This window comes from Sparus aurata, chromosome 7, assembly GCF_900880675.1.
Source record: "Sparus aurata chromosome 7, fSpaAur1.1, whole genome shotgun sequence".
NCBI classification, from domain to species: Eukaryota; Metazoa; Chordata; class Actinopteri; order Spariformes; family Sparidae; genus Sparus; species Sparus aurata.
In genome coordinates this window covers 4,428,343-4,451,945 of record NC_044193.1, presented here as the reverse complement: position 1 = coordinate 4,451,945, position 23,603 = coordinate 4,428,343, and the positions used below count along the sequence as shown (strand labels likewise).

At 39.7% G+C, this 23,603-nt stretch overlaps 1 pseudogene; it reads right to left on the bottom strand.

Moving 5' to 3' along the window:
- Positions 1–66: 66 nt before the first annotated feature.
- Positions 67–11,225, bottom strand: LOC115585836 (T-cell-specific guanine nucleotide triphosphate-binding protein 1-like; annotated as a pseudogene).
- Positions 11,226–23,603: the final 12,378 nt, after the last annotated feature.

Genomic DNA, 23,603 nt, shown 5'->3' with positions numbered 1-23,603 from the left:
TTCCTCAGTAGTGTGGTTGGAGGACGTGCTTTTGCATTAGCAGGAACAGCTGATACCTTCAACCGTAGCTGTTCTGCCTCTGTGTCTGCCAGCTTGTTGTTTCTGATGTCTGACTCTGTTGCTGTGATGAGATCTACTACAGGAGATCTTCGCCTTCTACCACCTGCGCAATATAGCTAAAATTAGGTCCTTCCTGTCCACCGCGGATGCAGAAATCCTGATTCATGCCTTTATTTCGTCTAGGCTTGATTACTGCAATGCCTTATTTTCAGGTCTTCCACGCGAGAGCACCAAAAGTCTTCAAATGGTTCAGAATGCTGCAGCCAGAGTCTTAACACGTACAAGAAAATTTGATCATATTACACCAATCTTAGCATCTCTGCACTGGCTCCCAGTGCATCTAAGATCCGACTTTAAGGTGCTGCTGATGACATACAAAACTGTACACGGCCTTGCCCCGTTGTACATGTCAGATCTCATTAAACCATATATTCCAACTCGGGCACTACGCTCTCAAAATTCAGGGCTCCTGATGGTTCCCAGGATCAAAAAGAAGTCAGCTGGCTGCAGGGCTTTTTCCTATCGGGCTCCTTTCCTCTGGAATAACCTCCCAGCTGACATCAGACAATCTGGCTCTGTTGACGCCTTTAAATCTAAACTCAAAACTCACTTCTTCGATTTAGCCTTTAATTAGCCCTGATATCAACTGTAAGCTTCTTCAGTGGGTCGGTGTCAGTCTCAATGAGTTCCTATACTACTAGAGTTACACTGTGCTGCCGACGAGAAAACAATCTGTTTATTCTGATAAATACTGCATTTCTCTAACCTTTGTTTTTGTTTTCTGTTCCCACAAGCTGCAAGCTGTGTCACTCTCTATAGCTTTCTCCTCCCCTCCTCTTCTCTCTCCTACTTCTCTTCCTCCTCCTCCCTCTTTCTTTCAGGCTCCCTTCTGATGGACCACGGGCCCCTGGGACCATCCACCATTTCCGGGCTCCTGCTGCCTTGAAATACTGACTGATCTGGATCGTCACACTCCGGGCTCTCCTGGATCATTGCTCTCCTCTGCTTCACTATCTCCTCATATCTTTATTTCTGTAAATCTTGATGCCTCTCTCTGTCTATTACTAATTATCTTGTGTGGCCTGCCCTCTTCCAGGTCAACATGGTGGACAGGAGGTCGTCTGGCTCGGGCTCCACTTGGTGATGCCTCGTCCTGCTCGGTCGTCTCCTGGTTCCACTAACATTGCATAACTTGTATCAGATCTTCTGTCGATTTACCTGTAAACTGTGAATTGTTGCTCTTTTCTGTACACACAACATCTATTGCATGTCTGTCCGTCCTGGAAGAGGGATCCCACCTCTGTGGCTCTTCCTGAGGTTTCTTCCATCGTTTTTTTTTTTTACCCTGTTAAAAGGTTTTTTTTCCATCAACATGTGAAGTTTTTCCTCACTCGAATCGAGGGTCTAAGGACAGAGGATGTTGTTCACTGTACAGATTGTAAAGCCCACTGAGGCAATGTGATTGTGATTTTGGGCTATATAAATAAAATTGATTTGATTTGATTTGATTTACAGGAATCTGTTCTGTAGTTACTGTAAAGTTCAGTCCTTTGGCAACAACAACATCTTTCTCCGGTTAGGTCAGCTCTCTGTTGGACAGGTTTGTCACCAACTCTCTTGTATGTCCTGAGTAACTGTGTTGTTGATGTACTTAACGTAAAGTTGATCTCAGGCAGTACCAAAGAATGATGCTCAACATTTACTGGAGGCATTTCATATGAAGAAGCAGTGAATGTTTACAGGATGAACTCAAGTCTTTATGTTCACATGGAGATCTGGCTCAGTTCTAGCCTCCACCAGCTGTAAATATCAGATATTCTGTGACTTTAACTCAAGTCACATGAGTCCTATTGGTATGAGTGCCTTTCACTTTTTCCACTTTTTTTAGAACACTGCACACACACACACACACACACACACACACGCACACACACACATATCAAAAGCTACAATTTCTTCACTTTACTGTTGACCACTGTGTGCTGAAAAAACTTACACCCAAGTTAATTAAGACGTCAAGTTGAGTCCTCAGTAACCTGTATGTGAACTGAGCAGGATTAATGTCTCCTCTGAGCAGTTTGGACTGTATTTAGCTTTATTCAGCTGCACAGTGAACGTATTCTCTGTGACCAAACCCACCGTGACACTGAAGAATCCCCACAATGCACCTGGCTCTGATTGTTTCTGCTGCACACTGTTATTCTGAGTTAGTTAACAGGATCACAGCCTAAATCTTCCACTGATGAGCTGCTTCTAGGAACTCATTCACTTAATTAGTGCTGAAACTATCAGAAAAATAATGTGTAAACAATTTGGATCAGACAAAAATGACAAACATCCAGATAGTTCATATAATTGGAAATTTAATATTTTAAGCAATCAAACTGCTGGTCAATCAAAATGAGCAAATGAAAATACAATCAAGATAAAATTAGGACACAGAGAATTCTTTGTAATTAAGTATTATGTTAACAAAATAGCCACTGAGATACACCAATAAATGTTATACACCATTAATGTGATTGACTTAATGAACGTTGACATGCTCCTACTGTGTTTTATAGCAGAAGTGGACAACATCACCCTAAAGAAAAACACAATTATAACAATTAATACACTTTCAGGTCAGTTTGGCTGAAATTGCTCAGAAGGGAAGGTGTTTCCTGAACGACCTCATGGAGTCAGTGACGTACACTTTGACTAATTAAGTCAAATTGTTCCTGGTTTGAAACAGGATGTGAAATTACTGCTGACAGCAACAGGCCTGCAGGACTCTCTGAGGTCATTTCTGTATTTTGAACTTCTGGATACATTTCAGGTTCTTTCTCTGAGTCGAGGGTCGTCTAAGACTCTTTGGTTCTTTCATTGTCAGGAGGAAATGAAACATAAAAGCAGTTAATGACTGATGAACCTGAAAATAAGAAAGCATGTGGAAGAACTAGTGTGGGTCAGTGTCTTACTATGGGGCTAAACTGTCACATAAAATTGTGGCATCGAAATAAAAAGTGACATTGAAAATAAAACCTGACATAATAAATGAAACTCAAACACTGGTCGCTGATGAGGACTCAACCTTAGTGTGACTCTGTACAGGTGAGAGACTGAAGGTGCCAAACAGGTTTTAATTTTCAACACGACATTTCATTTTGGACGTCAAGATTTAATTTAACTGTAAACTTAACACCTAATTTCATATTCAACAGTAAAACAATCAAGGGCTCCAGTTAAACCTACTTCAGATATGATTTGCAAGAATTTATTTGTGATACGAGTCCTTTACATGGCATAAAAAAAAACAAAAAACAACAACTTCCTTGATTTTGATTGTTTAAAGACTTACTTCCTGCTGCATCTAGAGAACTACTGTAGATCTGCTCATCACAGACTGTGACTGGACAGAAAGTGACTGAACAGTTGCACTAAAATCTGTCTGATGCTGAAAGAGCTTCAGATATTATAGAAATGAGAAAAGCTGAAGACAAAATATTTCAGATAAAGTGTAACTGCTGTAATACAAATACTTGATCTTTACTTTAAATGATTCTTAAAATACACACACAAACTATCATTAATGAATAAGAAAGTTAATAACAAAACATGTTTTATAGTTAAAAACCATATGTAAATCATATATTTCTGAATACAAATCTGAACAGAATTGAAAGAAATTCTAGGTTCTGGTCAAATTTGTGTCTTCAACACAACATACAGACCAGCAGTGGTTCTAGACCAGTTTTAATAAGGGGGGCCAGGTTGGGGTCGGCTTTTCTGTTAGGGGGCACACACAACCCGGAAAAAAGGACAAATCCCTCATTCAGACAAAACTGTGTTTACAATTTAAGCAATTTTGACTGGGTAGTAAACTGCTGAGACACTTTATTTCTGCCTTTCCCTTCAGAACAAAATCAGTGCAAGAAATCTGTCATTGTATTATTGATGCAGATTCCCTGTCAGGGGGGCCACAGGGGGTCCAGACCCCCAGAGTTACGGGGGCACTGGCCCCTGTTGGTCCCCACTAGAACCGCCCCTGATACAGGCACACTTTGTACACTGTGATCAATACCATTTCAAATCTCTTGGCTATAAGAACAATAACATTCAGTAAAAATGCACCTGTTAATTAAAGAATATACATTTTTGCACAGATCTGTGACATGAGCAAACTCTCTCACGGAATGATAGAACAACCAGTTTCAGTTCATTATAATGTACATAAGGGTGTTCTGATCAGGAGGGCACCAATCGTTATCAGCTGATAAACATTTATTTACCGTCAGATAAACACATGAGACAGTTTGTTTGTGCTACAAAGCCACAACCACACACAGCGCAGGACTCTGCTGCTCCCTGGCTGCTAACAGCTAACTAGCTCCACCTCTGCCCATATCAGTACAGATATTTAGTGCCTTCTTGGTTTAACCAGATCAATATATTCACAAGCTCCTACCAGAAAGATGTTACTGACTGAGGGCATAGAAGGACCGGTACCAAGGAATGTTAATCGTAATGTTAGATCTCTTGCTAAGAGGCCAGTCAGTGCTGTGGTGAGAGATATAACTATGGCAACAACATGAGAAGATGATCTCTATTGCAATCAACATACTGTAGCTGGAAGTAGTCCATTCAATGTATGATTTGGGATTGTCTTTTAAAGAAAAGTATTGTTTGCGGTCATCCCTGAGCGAGGGGACAATGTGACGCCATCTAGTTGAGCCCAGTTCAGAGCCAACAGCTGACAGAGTTTAAACAGTGGACTGCTGTTTCAGTTTACAATTTAAGTAAACTAGTGCAGTGCCCGTAAGAAAAGTGTATTCCTATAAAAAAGTGGGAGGTTAAGAAGCTTTTTCATAGATGGCCAAATGAGGCTGTGTTTGAAGGTGGGGCGTCAGGGATATTTAGGTTTTTGACTATTTTTGATTTTGCCATCATATTTCACCTTAAAAACTATTTACTTGGTGTCATTATTTTCAGCACAACCTCACATGTGTGACTGTACAGTTATTTTTGTATTTTGACATACTGTATTAACACAATGAAACTAAAATCACAAAAAAAAACATAAAATCCGAGTAGAAAAAGTTAGATTTTTTTACTGTGAAAACCACAAATATGTTTAACAAACCATTTTTTTAACTTATAATGCAAATATAAATTGTTGTTTGCTAAATTGTGCATACATTTTAAACATTTACGAAGTTATATGTAACTATTTACATTTAAATGCAGGCAGTGCTCAGGTCTGCCTGAGCTCCTTCCAGCTGAATGAAGAGCTGCACTGCCTGCTCCACATTCAGCTTCTCCTCATTGTTTTGACTCATTAAACAAAAAACCGACTCCACTATACACTAAACACACTACACCAAACACTACATAACACACTAATTACACACTCCAAACACGCTAAATGTCACAAATCTCTCAACTCTCAATATCGTTGTCTATACACCGACCGTCTTGGCCTGTCAATCATCCACCTACGTCCCTCCCACAACTTCCTGTTCCTCAACAACCAAACTCGCTGTTTGGACACTTTCGTGACAAAAGCCCATTTTTACCGTTTCTTGACGGCAATGTTCGCGAAAAAGCGTGGTGGATATTATTTACCCTAGGTCCGGTTTTGGACATGCCGATGCGTCCGGTCCGTCGCCTCGGGAGGTGGGCCGTGTAGCTAGCAGCTACAAGCTAGCAGAGATATTTGACTCACAGAAACACACACACACACACACACACACACACACACACACACACAGACAGACAGAGATTCCTTGCTTTTATAAAGAGATGACGTCGAGCAGTGAGCAGGTAGTGGTGTAGTGGCTGCAGGGCACAAAGACTGAGACAACTGAGAATGACACACATAATCTTTCCTATCTTATCTGTCCTATTGACTTGTTCTGAATCTCATTCTACAGTTTTAACTTTTCATTTAGTTTAACTTTTTCTTTAAATCAGTATTAAATAAATTGTTGGTTTTTTTCTCAACATTTTGGTGGCAAAGTTACACTAATAATAACTATAGATGACAATAAAGTGAAAAAACGTCCTTGTGATTTTTGATCGGTATCAGCCATTACTACTTCTACTGATAAGTGATCAGCCCCAAAAATCCTGATCAGAGCACCCTTAAATGTACAACTAAAACCAGTCAATTATGATATCAGTCCGTGGTGTTACGTTGCAGGGCCTTTTCAAACACCCTCTGTGCATCATCAGCAAGCTTGGTGAGTATAAAATTCAAAGTACTGTAAGTTGCGGTGAAAGACAGGCCCATAGCTACTGGGATTCCAATTATTGGAATGAATCTGGCCCCTTCCTCTGCTGCCAATAATGCAGCTGTGCTTGCACACTGACTTAACACCTTGATGATAAGATCAGCGGTTATTTTTGCGTGCAGCCAGTGGTGAAATGATGACAGTCATCAAATCATCAAATGGCACACCTGTGATTTCTGCCAGACGCTTCAGTGATGGTCTATCAAGACCAAAACCAAATACATATTGTGTGACAACACCAGCCAGCAAAGGTGCATCAACAGCAATAGAAAGCCCAGGAACTGGTACAGCTGCTCCAACTGCAGAAAGAGAAGCATACCACTTTATTTTGGCCTGGAAAGCCTCTTTCTTCTTGTTGATGATCTGCTGGCTGATGTTGGGCATGGCAAACAGCAGAGCGTTCCTCTTGTGTTCAGGAAGTTCTCTCTCCAGTGTCTCCGTTAAGAGACTAAAGTCATGCAGGTGGAGCTCAAAGCTGGACACCAGGAAGACCTGTGGAGACTGAATACCTTGTTCCTGAAGACCTGTGTCACAAAAGGAATAAATGGTATGATAATTAGTTTTAAAAATGATGAAACCATTTAGATTGTATGTTTATTTTTATATTAACTCAATAATATGCACATTTCAGTTTAGATGTTGTTTTGCTTCTAATTTTGTTTCTCACCAGTGCAGTAATCCCATGTGCTTTCATTTTTCTAGGTGGGTGAATTTAATATTTAATAATGACTTTAAAACGAATAACAGCTTTTATTGTGAAAGTCAGAGGCCTGCATTGGGTGACTTATTGTTGCTGTTGCTTTGACTGAACATTCCTCCAAGTATGTTTTCTGTACCACACTAAGCCACTGAGCCTGAGCTGCTTGATTTGGAAGTAAAAAAGTGATGTTTCTGGGCTTCCCTCTTCAAAGGTGTCAGCATGAAGTTTGATAATAAAGGATACTGCGGATGCAAGGCCAGGTGGAAATAGAGCAATCTTTATCAGAACAAAATCTAACGCCTTGAGTCCAGACCAGAAGCGGCTGTGTTCTAATATTATCAAATCTCTGGACAAAACAATGCCAAAGTGCTTGTCCTTGCTCCATCAGAACCTCAGCCTTTGCTCTTACGAGGTTTTTCCAAGTGCCACCTTCCTGTTCCTTCTGTCAGGGCCTTTTTTAAGAGTCTCTTCTGAAGGACACCCACTTCTTCTGATTGGTTCCCTTGCCAAATTACTTAACAGACAAAAAGGAGTTTGACCATGCGTTTAGGCATCTCTCATTATTTGGCATGCAGGTCAAGCTTAGCTAAGCACTTAATTGTCTGTTACCTTTGGCCCCTTACAGTTGGAAGCTACCTCCTAGACTTTTATTCACACAATGAAAATCAATTGGTCATGATTGAATTCAAACTGAAGTAAGTCAGAATGTGTTGTCCTCCAGACACCTCAAAAGTCTTTCATGTTTTTGTTTAGAATTTTCATTTTTTACCTAAATAATGTTGAGTATATGCAGGCATATGGTAAATTGTCTCATAAAAAGAAATGCAGTTTCAACTGGTGATGACAACAACACATCAATACATGTGTAAAGTCTTTCTAAGTCTCAGCAGCTAACCTTTGCTAGATTTTTTGCCAGATGATGGATCCATATACTAGAAAATAATGTGTATTAAGTTATGTATTCACTCACTTCTTTACTGTGATGACTGGGCTTGTCAGGTTTTAATGATGGAAATCTAGTTATTAATCTCACATTTATTCTTAATTGTAAGTCACTTACATTGAATGCAGTCTTCCCTGATTTGTTCCTTAGTCTCGGTCTCACTGAACTCCTCTGACTGCGTTTCTGAGCTCGTAATCGTTGTCAATCTTTGAGCGAACAAAGTAGAACTTTTTCTTCATCCTCTGGACCTCCCGGGCGAGTTTCACATCATTTTCTCTGAAGCGAGTGTCTGAGAGGATGATGAAGAAGTCAAACTTCTCAAATCCAACATCGCTCAGGTACTGATCAGCTGGAAAATGTCTGCCGCCAACACCAGGAAGATTCCCACAGTGTAACATTGGGATAGTTTGGATGGGGGTATGGTGTAGGCTTTTTGGTGGTTTCTCTAACCCCAGTAGGAGCAGCTCCAGCATCCCCGTCTTTGATGCCTCTAAAGGCATTAATAAAGGTGGATTTACCAGAGCCGGTCTCTCCTGTGATGGCAATATTTAGTGGAATGTTATTCTGCCTGTCCAGATACTCTTGGATCTTTGCAATAGCTAAGGCCTGATTGTTGTTTTGTAGAGCATCTTTAATTTCTTCAACTGATTTACAGTCATGTGGAGTATCCATGATGATCCTAGATGATCCTGCAGTAAAATATAAGAAAATGAAAGTTAGAAATATGATCAGATTACATTCAGACCAAATCAGGTGGTGCGGCCAAACGCTGCAGGTTTGTGCTGCAGTGTGGGAGAGTCACCTGCCCCATTCACACTGCAGCTTGAATGGGGGATCAGGCAGGTGCACACATAAGGCCCAAGGGGTGCTTGCACCACTGCCCTTTTGGCCTCATTTTAAAAAGTACCTATTCTGTGTTGTTTTTTTTTATGAATAAATATAAATTCCTATTGTACATAGAGATGTAAAAAAACAGTGGAATAAAAATGCCATGGCCATCTACCGTACACATTTTCTTGTAGTACGGTGTTGTGTGTGTGTGTGTGTGTGTGTGTGTGTGTTGAGCCTAAAGCCGCTTCTCTGTCTGCTGAGAGAGAGAGAGCGAGAGAGAGAGAGAGGGAGGAAGAGGGAGGGAGAGATGGAGGGAGGGAGAGAGGGGCGGGAGGAGAGGGAGAGAGCGGGAGGAGGAGCATTGCGAGGCAGGCAGAGAGCAGGACGAGAGGGAAGAGAGGCGAGGAGGCACGAGAGAGAGAGGGGAGAAGTTGAGACGGAGAGCGGAAGAGAAGAGGGCGAGGAGACGAGAGGAGAGACGTGAGGGGAGAGGAGGAAGTCGAGCTAGAGGGGGTAGGAAGACGAGAGAGCGAGGGAGAGTGAGAGCGAGAGAGAGGGAGAGGGGAAAGCCGGATCGACGGACGAGAGCGGAGGAAAAGAGGGAGGGAGAGAGGGAGGGAGAGGAGAGAGGGGGAGGGAGAGGGAGGAGAGGGGGGGAGGGGAGGAGAGAGGGAGGGAGAGGAGAGGAGGGAGAGAGGGAGGGAGAGAGGAGAGAGAGAGGGGGAGGGAGAGGGAGAGAGGGAGAGGGGGAGGGAGGGAGAGGGAGAAGGGGGAGGGAGAGAGAGAAAGGGAGAGAGATTTTTTTTTTTTTTTTCTGTAATCCTGTACGCTTTGGCAATATTGTGAACCACAGTCATGCCAATAAAGCTTGTTGAAATTGAAATTGAAAGGGAGAGAGGGAGGGAGAGGGAGAGAGGGAGGGAGGGAGAGGGAGAGAGAGGAGAGGAGAGAGAGGGGGGAGAGAGGGAGGGAGAGAGAGGGGAGGGAGAGGGGAGAGAGGAGGAGAGAGGGGGGAGAGGGAGGGAGAGAGGAGGGAGAGGGGAGAGGGGGAGGGAGAGGAGGAGGAGAGGGGGGGGAAGAGGGAGGGAGAGGGAGAGGGAGAGAGAGAGAGAGACACACATTGATGAGACGTGACAGTGGAGCGACTTGAACCTTTGTGAGTTATAAATCCATAAACATAACTTCCTTTCAGGGGCCTTCCACTTTAACAACGTGCTTAATATGAGTAATAGTTCAAAAAAGTGCCCATTAGAGGTGGATTCATCGTTTAATGTCGAGATTCAGTTCGTGCGTCAGGTCCGTCCTCTTGTCTGTCCTCCTGTCTGTCCTGCCCACTCTTCGTCACATGCTGCACACGTCATTCTATAATTAGGGGTACATTTAATTTCAACCAAAAAGTTAAAATACCAGTATTCTTTTTTGATAAATAAACTAGATGTTTCCATAATATACACCCTTAATGTGCTAAATTCAAAACCTGATATTTAGCATATTAGAGCAAAAAAAAAAAACAAATTCCAGTTTAGTATAACCATGTTTTGCTCAATAAATGGTGGGATCTGTTGACTTTTTGTATCAAATAAAAGAAATGTGCCCTGATGTGAAATTGATCATTGCTTGAAGTGAATGAATAAATAAATTGTTCAATAAAGTCTATGGACATGACATGTACCCCTTATTATAGAATGACTCACGTATCGAGAGCGTGTCGGTTACGCAGTCTGATAACTGCACAGGTCCTTTACTCAACTAAATACAGAGACATTTCCCACAAAGCAACTTTACAGGACCAAACAAAAGTAACGTGGTAACTTTAACTATCTTTGGCAACTTATATGAGAAAAAAAATACCGCAGATACGTGGAGAAGCGCATCCTCCTGCCTGTCCTACCAACTCTTCCTCACATTTCTGCCTGAAAAACAGCGTCTGTCACAGGCAAAAAACTTTAAATCACCGAGTGTTTGTGTTGAAAAAAAAAAAACACTGTGACCGTCAGCCCTCCAGACCGAGACTTCAGTGAACTTTCCCCCAGAAAGAGGCTCCGTCCCCCTGATTACTGATGGTGATTTATAATTATGTCATTTAATTACAGCTTATCTGTGAATCGATTTTTGGTTTCTCAAAATAAATGATAGTATTACTATTTCTGTGAGAATCATTTTTTGACTAACTGTATTTCATGTGCTATTTTTTTCTGAGCCTAAAATATCCCAATAAAGAACTGAAGTTTGATAAGATGTGACATTAAACTACAACAGCAGTGATAAACACAAGAGAAAAGTGACCTCAGCTCTGCCATTCATGGTTCAGAGTGGCTGACAGAAAGAGAAATCATTGCTTTTTTTTTAAATATTAAAAACTACTTACGCAGAACTCTTTTCTTGCTGTTGTAACAGACGATACTCAAGCTGTTTGCTGTAAACGTATGATTCCCACCCGTGAGTTGAAGTAAGTGTTAATGTTCAGCTACTGAAAGTTTGGTTTCTATTTGGCTCGTTATATAAGCCTAAAGAATTCAGCCAGTTTTTTTACCCCTAATACACTCACCAATGCCCTGCAGAGAGGGCAGATGATGTAATATCAGCCTGACTGAGAGACATGTTTCCCATATGAGTGATACTAGTGTCTGTGAAGCAGCTGATTTACAAGAAATGAGAGGAGTGCTATAGTTGGTAAATGGCTGAATTCCTTTACTCACAATATTTTCCCTGTGAAAGTGAAAGAAACCCTTTTCTGTAACCCTAAATTAGCTTTAGAATTAGTAATTCAATACCATTTCTTTGTTTAATAGGTTGTTAGTCCTTTCGAATAAATATGTTGGTCTCATTTAACTAGATGAGAGAGAACTATCAAGCATTTACACTCAGATACATATATCAATATCAAGTCAGGAGATCTTTGTTAAAATAGCCGGATTGAAATATGCATTAAAGTGAAACTTTCGCCAAAATGCAACCTAGGCTGTTTTGTGTATGTATATGAGTTCAAACCTTTGTGTAAAAAGCATTATTACGATAAAAGAGGCACTTTTTAAGCTAGCATCAAAATCTCTGTTTTTAAAACACTAAGAAGGCTCGACACAACATGAACTTTGCTCGTACTATCACCAGGGTCTTACCAGTGTTGGGAGTAACGGCGTTTAAGTAAACGGCGTTACTAACGGCGTTATTTTTTCAGTAAGCGGAGTAAATCTAAGAATTACTTTTCCCATCGTTACAATGCCGTTAGCGTTACCGACTACAAAATGTGCGCGTTACAAATTGAAGTTTCTCATTGAAGCTGTGTTGTCATCCGACTCGGCTCTCAGCCACCGGAGCAGCAGGGATGCTTTATTTTTCTCCGGTGAGGCAGGAGGGACCGCAGAGGTGATGATTGGCTCTCTAAGGCAGAGTGAGAGTTCGTAAGCCAATCAGAGGCTGTGTTCAGTTTTAACACAAACCACACAGCCTCGCACACACAAGCTAGCAGAGGTGGGCTACAGAAATGGCGAGTCCAGAGGGAAAGTTTATGTTTTCAAGGTGGAAGTACAGACACGACTTTAACCTCCTTTGTCCACGTCCGTTTTAAGCAACTATAATCTTATGAAGCATCTCTCAACTGCAACGCGCTTCTACAACACTAGTGGCCAAAAACTCCGTTGTTGACACTGTTGATGATGACAGCAGGTGTGGCTACGTGAGCTCCGCTAACACAGAAGGACACAGAGCGTCCGAGCAGCTACAGCTGGAAGTTTCTGCTCCAGCTTCACTAAAACTTGTGACACAGACTGAACTGAATGCAGTGACAGGCAGGTATGTTGTTGAGAACATGCTCCTGTTATCAACAGCTGACCCAGACTCCTTCATTGGCTAAATACCAGGGAGAGCAGGTGCCGGTCCACCATGCAGAGAGACATTTACTAGATACATAGATGCAGAGTACATTAATATCAATGCCGAGCTCAAAAGGGGAAGAAAAGAAAGAAACGCAAGAGTTACTTTTCCTGGTAACTAATTACTTTTAAATTGGAGTAATTCCGTAACTAACTCAGTTACTTTTTGGGAGAAGTAACTAGAAACTATAAGTAATTACTATTTAAAAGTAATGTGACCAACACTGGTCTCTACACATAGCTCAACCGAACCACATACACTCTACCCAGACGTGTCGATCCCTGAGTACGTTTGGGCTGCCATGACGACGGCGCGCGGAACAAGCTACTGCTAATGTGAGCTGTTAAAAAAACCTTCTTTTTAGTAAACTCTGTGTACACAAACAATGTTCTCAATGCTCGTGTTCATGTGTAGAGACCCTGGTGATACTACCAGCAAAGTTTCATTTTGTGTCGAGCCTTCTTACTGTTTTAAAAATAGAGATTTTGATGCTAGCTTAAAAGTGCCCGTAGCACTCCCATTGAAAATGAGTTTGACCCAAAACAAAAATACAGTCAATCTTAAAAGTGCCTCTATCATTGTAACTGTGCTTTTACACAAAGGTTTGACTCAAATACATACACAAAAAAGCCTAGGTTACATAGTATGTCTGGAGTTACTGTGTTGTCGATGTCCTTGATGTAAAGTTGATCTCAGGCAGTATCAAAGAATGATGCTCAACATTTACTGGAGGCATTTCATATGAAGAAGCAGTGAATGTTTACAGGATGAACTCAAGTCTACATGTTCACATGGAGATCTGGCTCAATTCTAGCCTCCACCAGCTGTTGATATCAAGTCACATGAGTCCTGTTGGTATGAGTGACTTTCACCTTTCCCACAGTAATTAATACGATAATCTTTACTTCAAGTATGAGTTTTGGCTACTGCACCCCCGCGCGTGCTCACACACACACACACACACACACACACAGCTATTTTCATACTTTCACTTTCTCCTCCCGTCTTGTATATATGCGCTGTGCCCCACTGTGTTCACCCCAGCATCTGAGCTGATCGCACCCAGCACACAACTTTTGCTGTTAACAAAAGAACCTCATTCAGGTAAGCAGTCCACTATGTGAGCTTTATTATTTCCACTGAAAGTAAACATGCTTTATGGCTTTCCAGATGTGTTATAAAATATAATTTTCTAGATATCTGTACAGAATATGTTCATTACCACAGTTATTTTTATTCCACCTGAGGTCGTTCTCACTGAGAAACTCTGGTTTTATCTGCTGCTGACATTTCCTCTTTTTCTTTCACAGTAAACTTCTTGTCCTAAAGATGTCAAGTAAGTATATACTTTCCTCTAAAAAGTAGTTTGTCGGGCAGACGGATCTAACATTTACATTTAATAAACCTCTAGTAAATTTCTCACTTTATAAGCTTTAATATAGTGTATGTTCACATGTGTACAGTAAAGTCAGAATAAATCTGCAAATGTCACATTTTTCCTTCTCTTCTTGATGATGAAGTTAAGTAAATTACTTTTTGAATAATTGTTTTGTCAGTCAAATAGATAATTTACTCCGATGGGCTGTTGGTAAAATAGATTTTAGGACTTTAGTGTTCATATTTTAAGAAACAGTTGCAATGTTGTCAGAAAAAGATCAGGAGATACAGAATATAAAGTCAGAATTTAAAAGACAACATTTTATCTTGAAAATCTTATTCATCATTATTTCCTGTCTTCCCGTGATGAATTGTATTTGTTTTTTTTTGAGTTATTTATGTCATAATCATCACAAGCAAAGGTTGTTTCCAGAATAACAAGATGATGATTAATCATGAGAAAAGAAATGAATAAATAAATGATCAATTACTCATTTTTTCAATTATTTATGACATTGTAACTGTGTTATACTATGTAAAACGCTTCTTCTTCTCCTGCACCTCTTTTCACAGAGGTGCAGGACTAAGGTATTCAAAATGAGCCCACAGTGAGGAAAAATGTGACAAATACAAAAAGTGCTTTGGGTTCAGAAGGTTTAGAGTTGATATGTTAAGAAAAAGTTGTAATGTTATGAGAATAAAGGTTATTAGATACAGAGAAGATAGTCAAAATTTAACAGAGAATATTATGATTTGAAAGCAAATTATTTTAGTTATGAGTTTATTCCACCACTGAGAGAACACTGTCTGACACATCAGTTCCTCAGGTGTAAAAGGGTTTATGGAATTGAAACAATCTGGCTTGATGACTCCTTGATGACTTGTCACCCTAAACTAACAAATCAGACTGAAGTCCAGTAAATCAGATGTTCTTCTGTTGACTGATATCTGAGACAAACTGTACTTTTAGAAAGTTTCATCCTTCATGACTCTCTTGAGACTTTGGCAAAATGTTGTTTTTGGAACAAGCTTTCTCTGGTATGATTGTTCTCTAGTCGTCTTTGAGATTAAATTAAGCGTCTCTCTGTTTGCAGATAAAGCAGCTCGAGCTGTCGGCAGAGAACTTTGTTTCAACGAGGAACCTAGTGGAAGTTTTGATGCTGATGACTATGAAGGTAATGAAGAGAGCGATGAGGCTGTAAAGGGTGGAACGTACGCTGTTAAAGGATCGGGTTATGTTCGTAAAGAAATTGGCCCGATGTGTTCTGAGACCAAAGGGCCCTGTGTCGGCATAGGAGTAGGCTTATCTGAGTCTGGTGCCAGAGTTATGACTAAAGCAGAACTGGCCAGTACTTCAGTCTCAGTTGGGCCTGCGAAAGCTACCCTCGGTCTGTCTGCAGATACCGGCGTTGGCGTCGGTCCGTCAGGTGTCGAGGCAAAGGTGCTGGGAACAGGCTTCTCCCTCGGACGTGAAGTGGGCGTATCTTTCCTTGGTACTGGATTCAAATTTAAACTGTGGTGAACTGTGTCTTTGTTACAAACACAGCTTTTGTTTGTTATTTACCTTCTATTCCCACAATTAAACAATGATTGTGTCTGAAATCTTCTGCATTTATAGCTCAAACTTTTTGTCATGACATTGCTCAGATGATGTTGCAGACTCTTCACTGTCCTTTTTAAGTCATTCAGTTTGTGTTGACTTGTTCAGGTAAGATCCAGGTGTAGCTGTGCAGTCCAATAATCTTGTGTTTTTGTCTTTAGTAATAGAAATTAAAACAGATGATAGCAGGAATAAGAGTCATATTCATCTAAAGATGCAGTGCAGGTATTTGTCTCACTAAACAGGCTCACAGGTGCCCCCTTGTGGTGAAAACAGCATACAGCACAGGCTTCTCTTTTGGTAAAAAAAAAAGGGGGGGGGGGCTTTTCTGTGTTTGGGAGTGGCTTTGAATTGAATCTATTGTAAACTGCATGTCTGTGCCAAATACAGCCGTTTATCTTCACTGCAGATAATCCATTTGGAAATGATGAGTGATCTTTCAGTGTCTTTAACTGAACAAAAAAGACTACTGTTGTCATACTGACATACAAATAAAATAATTGTACTTGTACTGTGCTAATCAGAGGTCACCATTGTCTTGATTGTTTCATATCCGGCCATGAACTTCATGTTCCTGCCACTGGCTTCCACTTGTCTTTATCCTGCTTTGCTGACATTATACTTGTAAACTCAAGTAATCTTTACTTCCTATTGTCTGTTTTTCTTTTAACATAACATCCTGCAGCTTGCAGAAGAATAAGATGCACAGTTGATTTCCCCCTGAACACAGCTGATCCAAGGCAGTACAGAAGAATAACATTCAAACTTTACTGAAGATATTTTAAAGTAAATGTTGATTAATTCAATCTTGCAGACTTAGTTTGTATAGTTTCAGATGAAGATTTGACTCAAGTCCTGATCAAACTTTTAAAAGTCTATAGAAAATATAACCTTTTTAAAGTAGGCAAAACTTTTTACTATTAATCAATTCCTTACTTTTACTAATAATTCTTTATTTCAAATGCCCACAGAAGACCACCTGAGCCTTTAGTCTGAACAGCAACCAGAAATCCAAAACAGACATTTTGTGACATAAATGCAATCAGAGCTTCTGTTTAAAGTTTAGACCTGCAAAGACAAGAGATGATGAGGGTAAACAAACAGCTAATATTTGCTGGTCCTTTACAAATCATCTGGGTTATTTTTACTTTTTACAGGTATGGTTTGTTTGTATTAATAGAAATTATCAGGATGAGGTTGTAATCTAGAACCCAACATGCAGACAAACACAGGAGGCAGGAAATGGGAAAAACAAGAGAGCTTTATTTTACAAGAAAACTGAACAAATACAAAAAAGAAAAAAAAATGGAGCTAACACAAACTAGTCAAAAGGGAGCAAAAGCAAAGTAGCAACACAGGCTAAAGTGCAAAGATAAGAAATCTAAATCCAAAACATACCAACAGGAGACACTGGCGGAAACATAGTGTGATCAAGGACATCACACACACAACGAACTGACAAGGAGTGCAGAGAGAACAGAGACTCAATGGAGATCAGGAACAGGTGAGGAGAGTGAGGAGGGAAGAGGACAGGTGAGGTAACAAAAGGAAACACAGAGGGGAACAAAATAGAGGAGACACTGAAAAGACAGAAGAGACACAAAAAGGGCATAAAGTCAAAACATAAGTCACAACAAGAAGGCACAGAATTCCGAACCATGCCTAGAAATTACTCACATGACAACCATAAAAGGAATCATGGTAACACTTTCTATGAAGTCATGTCTCTAATGCATTCTAACACATTAGGAACACACTTATAATGGGGACGCTCTGATAGGGGTTTCACACTGGCAGGGCTCCGGCACAGTTCTGGTTCCCGAACTTAAACTGGTGTGAAAGCGGGCTGGTTCGTCAGACAGCACCAAGGTTCTGAGACTCCAGAACCGAACCAGTGCCAGAACCAGAACCGTGCCAGTGTGAAACCACTATAGTGAGTTGGTCTTTAATAACTTCTATCTTTCTGTAAAGAAAAGTATATCTCTTCTCTTAATACTTTGATTCAGTTGACCTCTGTAAATATGACACTCAAAATGAACTCCTGTCCGTTCAGTGCAAACAAACAAAAAACAAGTGACAAGTTGTACATGAGTTGCTGACCTTCATCTATTATCACAGACTGAAAGGACTGTGAGTGTCATATTGTGTCTGACCAACAGACCAACACTGTCGTCCACTGAGCCACAGAGCCTGCAGGCTTATTGTAAAGCCTTCAGTTTCCCGTAAGTCTTTACTTTCATTTACTTACTCCAACAGAAACAAGCTCTGAAACAAACATCCTGTGATAAAATCAAAGATATCAGCAGCCAGCAGCAGACACAGCTGCCACCAGTGTAACGGAGCATCTTAGGTTTCCTTATTGGTCAGACTTGATTTACTTTCACTTTCTTCTGCAGTCTGTTATCAATGCACTTTGTGTTCACTCGAGCATGACATTTCAAGAATAACAATCGAAGATATACGTTTACATTTCAACTTAGATATCCATCTCCTCCTCTAAGGGCTGCCACAGGTCAACTTTAATTTATTTAAGGTGATTTTTTAAAGCCTTTCCCTGAGACCATGAAGCAGTCAGAGCAGCAGCAGACTGAGGAAACAACATCTGCAGCCACAGTTCACAGTGTTTAAGGTTCAAACCTGCAGAGCTTAAACTGTCTGTTCTACGGAAGCCCTGAGGGGCCATGTGAGAAATGTTTCATTTCTGGTGATCCGTTTTATGATCTAAATTATTTCTCTCCTGTGTTTATGACTTGTGATCTGACGGATACAAAAAAGTTTTGCCAGGATAATCTTTCTAATCCAGTTTTTTTCCAATCTGTGAAAACACGTGGAAAAAACTTTTTATGGGGAAAAAACATCACATTTCATGATGAAACCAAGTAAAAACATTTTTTTCAGAAGAAAAAAGAATATCATGTTTTGTTTTGAACTGAGTGAAAATATTTAAATTTTTTCATGAGACAACACACAAGAAGAAAAAATCTTCTCACAAATCATTTTTCACTCTGTTTCACACATTTGAAAAACAAAACAAACTTGTCTCTCATGAATAAAAATATTATTTTATTTCACACTTGACAAATCAAAAAAATGAATGATTCTCACTTGGCCCTCAGGGCTTCCATACCATGCTACTGTCCTCATGTTTGTTTTTGTCTTCTCTACGGTCACAAATCCAAATATTTAGGAAACATGTTTAATTCCATGTATGAACATTTATGACTTAAAACAACTAGTTTCAGTTCATTTTAATGTACATAAGGGTGTTCTGATCAGGAGGGCACCAAATGTTATCAGCCGATAAACGTTCATTTACCGTCAGATAAACACGAGACAGTTTGTTTGTGCTACAAAGCCACAACCACACACAGCGCAGGACTCTGCTACTCGCTGGTTGCTAACAGCTAATATCAGTACAGATATTTAGTGTCCTCTTGGTTTAACCAGATCAATATATTCACAAGCTCCTACCAGAAATCTGTTAGTGACCGAAGGCATAGAAGGAGCACACAACTCCTCCTGTTAACAAATCCACTCAGTTGGTGCTCCTTCCTTGTATAACTTATGGAGTCCATAGATACATGTGATGGCTTCCCCGGGGTTCAGTCTGTAATATAATGGCCTGTCAATGGCTTTGTTCTTTTCCAGTTTGTGCAGATATTCTAAAATCTTCTTTTTGTATCTACAGGTAAGATCTCACCTCAGCATCTCAGAGGTGTTGGTATCACTGGGCAGATCAGTGACTTTGTGTGGTAGTCTGCTGTGTTCAGCACCACAGTGCATCTCTCTTTGTCTGTCTCTTCTGAGTGATGCAGGGCCTTCCTTTCCTCAGTAGTGTGGTTGGAGGACTTGCTTTTGCATAAGCAAGAACAGCTGATAGCTTCAACCGTAGCTGTTCTGCCTCTGTGTCTGCCAGCTTTTTGTTTCTGATGTCTGACTCTGTTGCTGTGTTGAGATCTACTAGAATCTATTCTGTAGTTACTGTAAAGTTCAGTCCTTTGGCTACAACAACGTCATGTTTCTCCGGTTAGGTCAGCTCTCTGTTGGACAGGATTTTCACCAACTCTTTTGTATGTCCGGAGTTACTGCGTTGTCGATGTCCCTGATGTAAAGTTGATCCCAGGAAGTACCAAAGAATGATGCTCAACATTTACTGGAGGCATTTCATATGAAGAAGCAGTGAATGTTTACAGGATGAACTCAAGTCTATATGTTCACATGGAGATTTAGATCAGTTCTAGCCTCCACCAGCTGTTAATATCAAGTCACATGAGTCCTATTAGTATGAGTGACTTTCACTTTTCCCACTTTGTACACACACACACACAGACTTATATTAAAGCCTACAATTTCCCTGAAATTCATACTTTTACTTAACTGTTTACTTCATTTACACTCAACGATGAAACTGATCAGTGTCAGTTTGTGGTTTCTGCTCATTTTATGGCTCCTTTGTTTAATGCTGGTTATTTTATTTTCATACTTTCACTTTCTTCTCCCGTGCTGTATTCATGAACCCCACTGAGTTCACCCCAGCATCTGAGCTGATCGCACCAGCACACAACTTCTGCTGTTAACAAAGGAACCTCATTCAGGTAAGCAGTCCACCATGTGAGCTTTATTTTTTCAGCTGAAAGTAAACATGCTTTATGGCTTTCCAGATACATTATAAAATATTATTTTCTATAGATCTGTACAGAATATGTTCATTACCACAGTTATTTTTATTCCACATGAGGTCGTTCTCACAGAGAAACTCTGTTTTTTATCTGCTGCTGACATTTCCTCTTTTTCTTTCACAGTAAACTTCTTGTCCTGAAGATGTCAGGTAGGCAAACAGTGAACACTTTCTTCTAAAAAGTATAGTTTATCGAGCAGACAGATGTAACATTTACATTTAATAAATGTCTAGTTAATTTATAACTTCAGTGACTGAGAGCTGACAGACCATTGGAGGAAAACAAACTTCTTAAACTTTGATTTTTAGTACCTTCATGTTAAATAAACTTTAATTTGTTCACATGTGTACATTCAAGTCAAAATATAAAGTTTATCATTGTTTTTGGTACAAATTGAATATTAGTGAATGTGAATATTAATCTGCAAAACCAAATAACAAAGTGTCCCTTTTCTCTCTTTCAAACTCAGGCGATGCGGGTAAGTAAATCACATTTTATTAAGTTTTTGTCAGTCAAATAGATCATTTACTCCAATGGGATGTTGTTAAAATTGTATTTTGGGACTTTACCCTCTGAACCGCACAACAGGCTTTCTATAAAAATTTAGTAAAATTACACCAAATATCAAAGTAAATTGTATCATGTGATCATGTCACATATCTGCCAGGAGAAATAAACAAATCCAAATTAAAATAGCTTTTCATCAAAATCACTTTATTCTAGTTTTCTCATTTGAGAAAAACAATGTTCAAGAAAAACAGATCCTGGACAAAATAAACTTAACTTGTTATATTACATTGTAAATATTGTGTTACAAAAACCAATATTGGTAACAATTTTGGTCATGTTGTAAATGTTTATGTATAGATTCGTCTTTTAAATATCAATTAAACAGGATAAATTATCAATGAAAGTCATTTTTCAATGATTTATATACTACGTAAAAAGGTTCTTCTACTCCTCACATCTTTTCACAGAGGTGCAGGACTATTATATTCATGAAAAATGAGCCCACAGTGAAGACAAATGTGGCAAATACAAAACATGATTTGGGTTCAGAAGGTTTAGTTTTGATATTTTAAGAAAAAGTTGTAATGTTATGAGAAAGAATGTCATTAGATACAGAGAAGAAGGTCAAAATTTAACAGAGAATATTATATTTCTGAAAACAAATAACAAGTAAAATTATTTTAATTATGAGAGTTTATGGAATTAAAACAATCTGGCTTGATGACTCCTTGATGACTTGTCACCCTAAACTAACCAATCAGACTGAAGTCCAGTAAATCAGATGTTCTTCTGTCGACTGATATCTGAGACAAACTGTACTTTTAGAAAGTTTCATCCTTCATGACTCTCTTGAGAATTTGACCTGTTGTTCTTGCTTTTGAAACACCTTTCTCTGGTATGTTTTGTTCTCTAGTCATCTATCGCCATGAAGATGGCCCGGTGTGTGTTGAGATCAAAGGGCCCAGTGCCAGCATGGATGTAGGATTGTCTGATTCCGGTACCACAGTTATGGCTAAAGCAGAACTGGCCAGTACTTCACTCTCAGCTGGGCCTGGGACAGCTACCGTCGGTCTGTCTGCAGATACTGGGGCCAAGATCAGTCCAACACAATTAGAGGCAAAGGTGCTGGGAACAGGCGTCTCCTTCGGACGTGAAGTGGCCGTATCTTTCCTTGGTTTTGTGTTTAAATTGAAACTGTGGTGAACTGTGTCTTTGTTGCAAACACGGCTGTTGTTGGTTATTTACCTTCTATTCCCACAGTTAAACAATGATTGTGTTTGAAATCTGCTGCATTTATAACTCAAACTTTTTGTCATGACATTGTGGGTTTTTCCTTGTTCAGCGTCTGCTGCTTTTATATAGACAGTGAACATGATAGAAAAATGTGTTTATGTCATGCTGAAGATAAAATACACAGATAAGCGCTCTGTACTGTCCATGAGAACAACTTCCTGTTCTACCTGCTGGCTTCCTCTCAACTTTATCATGATTGTTGACGTCTGAACATTAAAGAAATGTTGACTTCTGATTCTGTATTCCATTTTCTTCTCGAAGTAGAAGATGTAGTTAAAACTGTCAGTACCAAAGAATGATGCTGAACATGTACTAGAGGCTTTTCATATCAAGCAGCAGTAATTCTGATTGCATGGCTTCACATGAAGCTTTGGCTCAGGTCTGGCCTGGATTACACCACCTTTTAAAGCATTCATTCATATTATTTTACTGAAGATTAATTTATCATTTACTCATTAAAGACCTGAGCCTGAAGTCTTGTAATGTTTCTCAGCAGACAGAAATCCAAACATAATGATTTAGAGACATAAAACCATCTTCACACAATTCAGTTAAAGATTTTATGTGAAGCTCAAACATTCACATGAATATTCACAATAACAGTTTATCAGGTTAAACACAGCTAAATGAATGGTTGCTGCTCAGATGATGTTGCAGACTCTTCACTGTGAGTCCTTTTTAAGTCATTCAGTTTGTGTTGACTTGTTCAGGTAAAGATCCAGGTGTGGCTGTGCAGTCCAATAATCTTGTGTTTTTGTCTTTACTAACAGAAATTAAAACAGATGATAGCAGGAATAAGAGTCATATTCATCTAAAGATGCAGTGCAGGTATTTGTCTCACTAAACAGGCTCACAGGTGCCCCCTTGTGGTGAAAACACAGCATGCAGCACTCACTGAAAATAACAAAGTTACTGGACACTTAAATAATCTTGTGTGTTTAGGTTGAGTTGGCATGTTGACTTGATGTGTGTGTGTTAATTGAGACGTCAGGTTGAGTCCTCAGTAACCTGTATGTGAACTGTGCAGGATTAATGTCTCCTCTGAGCAGTTTGGACTGTATTTAGCTTTATTCTGCTGCACAGTGAACGTATTCTCTGTGACCAAACCCACCGTGACACTGAAGAATCCCCACAATGCACCTGGCTCAGATTGTTTCTGCTGCACACTGTTATTCTGAATTAGTTAACAGGATCACGGCCTAAATCTTCCACTGATGAGCTACTTATAGGAACTCATTCACTTAATTAGTGCTGAAACTATCAGAAAAATAATGTGTAAACAATTTGAATCAGAAAAAAATGACAAATATCCAGATCGTTCATATAATTGGAGATTTAATGTTTTAAGCAAGAAACTGCAGGTCAATCAAATGAGCAAATGAAAACGATCAAGATATAATTAGGAGACAGAATTCTTTGTAATTAGGTATCATGTTAACAAAATAGCCACAGAGATACAATACAT